Source organism: Petromyzon marinus, chromosome 4, assembly GCF_048934315.1.
Source record: "Petromyzon marinus isolate PM22_M1 ecotype Great Lakes invasive population chromosome 4, UKy_Petmar_22M1.pri1.0, whole genome shotgun sequence".
NCBI lineage: Eukaryota > Metazoa > Chordata > Hyperoartia > Petromyzontiformes > Petromyzontidae > Petromyzon > Petromyzon marinus.
The window spans coordinates 13,098,211-13,106,466 of record NC_133670.1 but is presented as its reverse complement, the minus strand read 5'-3'; positions in this window follow the sequence as shown (position 1 = coordinate 13,106,466).

Sequence of the window (8,256 nt, the reverse complement as noted above, 5' to 3'; positions counted from 1 at the left end):
CATCGCAAAAAAAACCTCTTCGCTGCTCCTAACGCGGTTATCTGGCTTGACCACCTGAATGTGAAATGTATGCATTGTCGATGTTTCCGATGCATACGCATGGCAATCATTGCACGGAGCAATAGAAAGTGGAACACACAGATCAGGTAGCAAACACAAACTAGAGATATTATTAAGGAATTTTAGGTGGGAATTGGCAGGGTACAGTATGTAACTAGAAGGAATATGCCCGAGAGGACGACCATCAATTAGATGGTTTAATGAGATCCTTAGATGTATTGTGGCATCACATGATCGTGAGGGATGGCAAAGACATAGACATGCATTCATCCAGCAGTGGATCATGCCTGATGAGGATGAATGTGTTCACTGCAGATGTTTGTATTTCTCTCCCCATCTTGAGATCACGTTCACGCGTGGGACAGGAAATGGAGGGTTGGGGAGGGTGTTCTGTCTCAGCTCACTGCTTTGTCTGACTCGGATGAATGGATAGGATTCATTTCCTATTCGTTTTCCACACAAAACGAATTAACGTGGATATAATCTGCACGAGTGGGGGGGGGGGGTGGCGAATACGCGCGCACACATATCCAGTGACCCCTTAACACGCGCACACAAAGCATGGATATGTGTGCAAGGTGAATAAAAATGATTTATTTCACCATGCCACAAATGATAGCTCAACGAAGTGGCTTTTCACATTGGACATTTACAGCAGCCGAATACCCCAAAACGAATGTTGCCTGTAAATGTGGAGGGAAATACAGGAGGACCCGGAGAAAAAATCCACGCGACCACGAGAAGAGAGAGACATGCAAACTCCAAATACATGGTGCTTTAAAAATGTGTTAACACTTCGGAGAATTTGCAACAATACCACGAGAAATGTGCTGCTGCCTCCGGGCTCTGGAGACCACCTGGAGAAGATTCCAGACACGTGTTGACAATGGTGGCGAACAAGTGGTGGCATTTTGAAGCTATTAACATATATTTATTATCATGTTACAGTGTATCATCCGTTCTTTTTCCATTAAAAACGAAAGTCTCATATAAGTGTTAACATTGTTTTTTCAGAACCCTGTATGCAGCAGCAGTTATCAAGGGTCGGGATCGAACCCACGATCATCCTCTGCACACCAGGGAGGCAATGGCCCTTCTTCATAGCATATATTGTATTTAATTTAAGGCAGTGTTATTGACGAATGTGGATGTTTTTATTATTTGTGCGTATGCACCACTCCCACCAACACAGAAATCACCAAATGTTGTCCAAACCATATTGGGCTACTTCAGCTTCATACTACTGCGTCTTCATCATCATCTGATTCATATACAGTACAGAATACTTTATAATTGAAAACAGAACATCTGCTATGTGTAAATTCTCCGTGTGTGGAGTATGGTAGCCTATCTATAAATAGTGATCCATTTATAGAAAAACCAGGCTGCTTAAATAATATGGAGACATCACGCAATCACTTTCGTGATTGACAGCTGTTCTGCACGGAAATGTGTACACACAACGCACCCTCCGCACTTGTTTTTTTTGCAGAGGTTTAACATTAAAACAAATCTAACCTGTCACCGAATTTACAAGACAATTCGTGAAAATGTAACAATTTTCAATGGCGTACGTTCAAATTCAAACTCGAATTAACGATGAGTGTGCGTCTTTGTCTTTGTATGGGGAGCGGTTTCGCAGTGGTTAGCGCTACGAACGATTGTCTGGGCCAGCCCTAGGTCGACTCAGCCTTAAATGAGTACCTGGTGCAGTGTGTAGTAAACATCGCCACAGGGTGAGACAAAGGCGGCCGGGCGTGGTGCTGGCCACCCACTCCCGGCCTTCATAGGTGCCACTCGCTAACAACAATTTCCCCCAACAGTATGTTACAGGCTACACGGGGGGGGTCTTTGATGTGTGCACGGAGCCCGCATGCCCAGCCACCTATGCCCAATCAGCTTCTGTTTGGCCTGCTAGAAGGGGCTCAACAGGCGCCGATCGTGCTAGAGAAGAGATGGGCTGATGTGGTTAATGAAGGATGTGGATTTGATTGACCGATAACAGTGCCGGCAGTGTCAAGATCTGGGATCTCTGGAGGAGGTTCGTGAATTGACGCTGCTGGGAAGTTGGAGGCAGTGGCCCTCCCGCGGCAAAGGAGGGCGAGACGCTCAACAACAACGAGCGGAGCTCCGGACGACTAAAACGCACAGTGGGGAGCATGCTCGGTGCATCTGCCAGTCAGTCATCCAAGTCAGCCAACCCACTCGGCACCTGGAGTCTGTTCCGTGACCCCCTGCCAGCGGGGCCCTTCGACACTTCACGTGGCCTCACAAAGTGCACCGAGGCATGGCACAAGCGCCTCGGTCATGTCACCGCCGCTTAGCGGTGAGCGGTGGTTGTTGTTGTGGCTGTTGTTGTGGTTGTTTTATAGTCCAGGAGTGGGGAATCTTTTTCTGTCAAGGGCCATTTGGATATTTATAACATCATTCGCGGGCCATGCAAAATTATCAACTTAAAAATTAGCCTGTTTTATTTGGTCAAACATTTAATTAACTCAACCCTAATGTGATGGCGGGAACTGCTTCTCTTTGGTTAGGCGTGTGGTGATGTTAGCTGGTATTGACGATGTTAGCTGGTGTGTGATGTTAGCTGGTATTGATGATGTTAGCTGGTATTGATGATGTTAGCTGGTGTGTGATATTAGCTGGTATTGATGATGTTAGCTGGTATTGATGATGTTAGCTGGTATTGATGATGTTAGCTGGTGTGTGATGTTAGCTGGTATTGGTGATGTTAGCTGGTGTGTGATGTTAGCTGGTATTGATGATGTTAGTTGGTGTGTGATGTTAGCTGGTATTGGTGATGTTAGCTGGTATTGATAATGTTAGCTGGTATTGATGATGTTAGCTGGTGTGTGATGTTAGCTGGTATTGATGATGTTAGTTGGTGTGTGATGTTAGCTGGTATTGGTGATGTTAGCTGGTATTGATGATGTTAGCTGGTATTGATGATGTTAGCTGTTATTGATGATGTTAACTGGTGTGTGATGTTAGCTGGTGTGTGATGTTAGCTGGTATTGATGATGTTAGCTGGTATTGATGATGTTAGCTGGTGTGTGATGTTAGCTGGTATTGATGATGTTAGCTGGTATTGATGATGTTAGCTGGTATTGATGATGTTAGCTGGTGTGTGATGTTAGCTGGTATTGATGATGTTAGCTGGTATTGATGATGTTAGCTGGTATTGATGATGTTAGCTGGTATTGATGATGTTAGCTGGTGTGTGATGTTAGCTGGTATTGATGATGTTAGCTGGTGTGTGATGTTAGCTGGTGTGTGATGTTAGCTTGTATTGATGATGTTAGCTGGTATTGATGATGTTAGCTGGTATTGATGATGTTAGCTGGTATTGATGATGTTAGCTGGTGTGTGATGTTAGCTGGTATTGATGATGTTAGCTGGTGTGTGATGTTAGCTGGTATTGATGATGTTAGCTGGTATTGATGATGTTAGCTGGTATTGATGATGTTAGCTGGTGTGTGATGTTAGCTGGTATTGATGATGTTAGCTGGTATTGACGATGTTAGCTGGTGTGTGATGTTAGCTGGTATTGATGATGTTAGCTGGTGTGTGATGTTAGCTGGTATTGATGCTGTTAGCTGGTATTGATGATGTTAGCTGGTATTGATGATGTTAGTGGTGTTGGTGATGTTAGCTGGTGTGTGATGTTAGCTGGTATTGATGATGTTAGCTGGTATTGATGATGTTAGCTGGTGTGTGATGTTAGCTGGTGTGTGATGTTAGCTGGTATTGATGATGTTAGCTGGTATTGATGATGTTAGCTGGTATTGATGATCTTAGCTGGTATTGATGATGTTAGCTGGTATTGATGATGTTAGCTGGTATTGATGATGTTAGCTGGTGTGTGATGTTAGCTGGTATTGATGATGTTAGCTGGTATTGATGATGTTAGCTGGTGTGTGATGTTAGCTGGTATTGATGATGTTAGCTGGTATTGATGATGTTAGCTGGTATTGACGATGTTAGCTGATATTGATGATGTTAGCTGGTGTGTGATGTTAGCTGGTATTGATGATGTTAGCTGGTGTTTGATGTTAGCTGGTGTGTGATGTTAGCTGGTGTGTGATGTTAGCTCGTATTGATGATGTTAGCTGGTATTGATGATGTTAGCTGGTGTGTGATGTTAGCTGGTATTGATGATGTTAGCTGGTATCGATGATGTTAGCTGGTATTGATGATGTTAGCTGGTATTGATGATGTTAGCTGGTGTGTGATGTTAGCTGGTATTGGTGATGTTAGCTGGTGTGTGATGTTAGCTGGTATTGATGATGTTAGTTGGTGTGTGATGTTAGCTGGTATTGGTGATGTTAGCTGGTATTGATGATGTTAGCTGGTATTGATGATGTTAGCTGGTGTGTGATGTTAGCTGGTATTGGTGATGTTAGCTGGTGTGTGATGTTAGCTGGTATTGATGATGTTAGTTGGTGTGTGATGTTAGCTGGTATTGGTGATGTTAGCTAGTATTGATGATGTTAGCTGGTATTGATGATGTTAGCTGGTATTGATGATGTTAACTGGTGTGTGATGTTAGCTGGTGTGTGATGTTAGCTGGTATTGATGATGTTAGCTGGTATTGATGATGTTAGCTGGTATTGATGATGTTAGCTGGTATTGATGATGTTAGCTGGTGTGTGATGTTAGCTGGTATTGATGATGTTAGCTGGTGTGTGATGTTAGCTGGTATTGATGATGTTAGCTGGTATTGATGATGTCAGCTGGTATTGATGATGTTAGCTGGTGTGTGATGTTAGCTGGTATTGATGATGTTAGCTGGTGTGTGATGTTAGCTGGTGTGTGATGTTAGCTTGTATTGATGATGTTAGCTGGTATTGATGATGTTAGCTGGTATTGATGATGTTAGCTGGTATTGATGATGTTAGCTGGTGTGTGATGTTAGCTGGTATTGATGATGTTAGCTGGTGTGTGATGTTAGCTGGTATTGATGATGTTAGCTGGTATTGATGATGTTAGCTGGTATTGATGATGTTAGCTGGTGTGTGATGTTAGCTGGTATTGATGATGTTACCTGGTATTGACGATGTTAGCTGGTGTGTGATGTTAGCTGGTGTGTGATGTTAGCTGGTGTGGGATGTTAGCTCGTATTGATGATGTTAGCTGGTATTGATGATGTTAGCTGGTGTGTGATGTTAGCTGGTATTGATGGTGTTAGCTGGTATTGATGATGTTAGCTGGTATTGATGATGTTAGTGGTGTTGGTGATGTTAGCTGGTGTGTGATGTTAGCTGGTATTGATGATGTTAGCTGGTATTGATGATGTTAGCTGGTGTGTGATGTTAGCTGGTGTGTGATGTTAGCTGGTATTGATGATGTTAGCTGGTATTGATGATGTTAGCTGGTATTGATGATCTTAGCTGGTATTGATGATGTTAGCTGGTATTGATGATGTTAGCTGGTATTGATGATGTTAGCTGGTGTGTGATGTTAGCTGGTATTGATGATGTTAGCTGGTGTGTGATGTTAGCTGGTATTGATGATGTTAGCTGGTATTGATGATGTTAGCTGGTGTGTGATGTTAGCTGGTATTGATGATGTTAGCTGGTATTGATGATGTTAGCTGGTATTGACGATGTTAGCTGGTGTGTGATGTTAGCTGGTGTGTGATGTTAGCTGGTGTGTGATGTTAGCTCGTATTGATGATGTTAGCTGGTATTGATGATGTTAGCTGGTATTGATGATGTTAGCTGGTATTGATGATGTTAGCTGGTGTTGGTGATGTTAGCTGGTGTGTGATGTTAGCTGGTATTGATGATGTTAGCTGGTATTGATGATGTTAGCTGGTATTGGTGATGTTAGCTGGTGTGTGATGTTAGCTGGTATTGATGATGTTAGCTGGTGTGTGATGTTAGCTGGTATTGATCATGTTGCTACTCGCAACTGCTTTTCAAGGTTTGCTCCTAGATTTATTGAATTTCGAGTCCCGCCTGCGGTTGCCTTGGCAGGGCCAGGACCAAATGATTTCGCGGGCCTTGTACGGCCCGCGGGCCGGACGTTCCTCACCCCAAAATGTATACGAATATACACAGTGACACACAACTGCACAACACTGCCTGCGTCCTGTGCGGTTAATTTTATTTGCGTCGGTTCACTTTGCACTGAGATTAAACACGCACAGCGACTACTCACCGGCGGGTTTTCGTGAAATCTCAAACAGTATTACCACAAACAGTCGATCGGCCTCCTGTAATTGTCCAATAGTACAGACTCGTGCACTAGAATTCATGTACTGCCATCACAATCTGGCCATGTGGTCAGTAGATAAGCAGATGTATAATATTTTCACATTGTTATTATATATACAGTATGCGAGTTATATGTCGCAGGCTTCACTCGCTCTCTTATCGGCTGTGGTGTTATTCTACAGGAGAGTTAATTACTTGATTCACTGATGATGGGGATCCTGTACATTTGTACGTGTTCAGCGTGAGCCTTAAAGCAAAGTATAACCTTGGGCTAAGCCTGTCCTTTGAGTGGAACCAATCAATCACCAGGCCATAACCATGGTGGGCCCAAACTGGAAAATTAAGTTCATACATTTTTATCTTGTCATTTACTTAATCTTATTTGAGCTAAATTCGAGTTTTCTACCAATTCTAAGGATATAATTACAATGTACGTCAGCCGCTCATTTACAATCGTGTATACGTATTAGATGTAGCCGATTGCTTCCTAAACGGGCTTTTGTTGGGCAGCCTCCTGTTGAAACATGAAAGCCTGGATGAAGAGAGTAGTGCAAATATCCTTAACTGGTATCATATTCACGCAGTGATAATGATTCTGCCGCCTCATGATTCGATGCATTGTCAACACACCAGGTTCATTATTCGAATGTAACAGCGTCTAATGGCTGCAGGAGGCATGATGCATAGACGTTAAACACATATACAAATAAAACAATGGATTGATTATCACATGCACGTCACCATCAACAAAAAACACATCATCCACCACCAACATTAAACATCAGCACTAATTAAAGACAAACCGTAGTGTGATTGTGGCCTTGCAACCTAAACTATGGACGATATAGTATACCACTGTAGGCTGTACTCCTTAAACGGAAGAATAGCAAAACTACACAAACTCTATCCTGAAACCCTCTCATCGTGGCTAGCAGACCTTGACGTCGACATTAATCTCCTTAACATATTGCCACTTTCAAGAATAGAATCACTATCGTGAGCGTGGGCATTAATTATTAATGAATCGATGCATTGTTACACCTCTATTGCCCTGAATGCTAAGTTGGGACATTGAGAAGACTCGTAAATATTCTTTTGGTGAGCCAGAGACAACAACGGATAACTCCACCTGCAAGCAGCGTGTCTTGTATGGGAGTGTGTGAATGTGTCACGCTGTCCTTAAGGCCAGGGCAGTGGAAGAGATAGAAAGAGCTGGAGAAGTTGCGACATTATGGTTGGAATTAAGAATAAAGGACCCCATTTATTAATCTTATTGCGATCAGTGATGCGAGAAGATAATTTAATAGCAAAGAAAATCATCATCCAATAGCATAATCATTTTCTAACCGCAACACTTTCATATTAATCATGAGCACCATAAATATGATCATCAATCAGAAGCATCATTATGAGCAGCAGCAAGCACAATCGTCATAACCATGATCATCAACAAGAAACATGATTGTCATTATCATCATGCACCACTGTCAGCTACAAACATCATCCACCATCAACTATACACATCATCACTATCATAAAAATCAATTACCACCACCGTCATCATCACCATCATTACCACCAGTCTTATTTTAGCAATGTGAAAAAAAAACCAATGCAAAAATGTATGAGGCTAGGTCTGCTATCTTCATTACAAAAACACATTCACGACGCTCTCACCTGTCAGCTGAGATCAGGCTGAAATTAACACATGCTGCAGTGTAATGATATAAATAGGCTAATGACACGGACAAACTTGACTATTTTAGTTAACAAACCCTGTCTTTTGTCGTTCCATTGGAAAAAGACACTGAAACAAATATTCAAAATCACGACCAATTCCGCACATCGCTATTCATAGCGCTTCCGTTTTCATTGGAACAAGATTAGCAGACTTATTTTACTAAGTCATATACCTCAATCATTATTTCATATAAGAAGTTTAAACCAATTGAAGAATTACAGATCCATTAGCCTC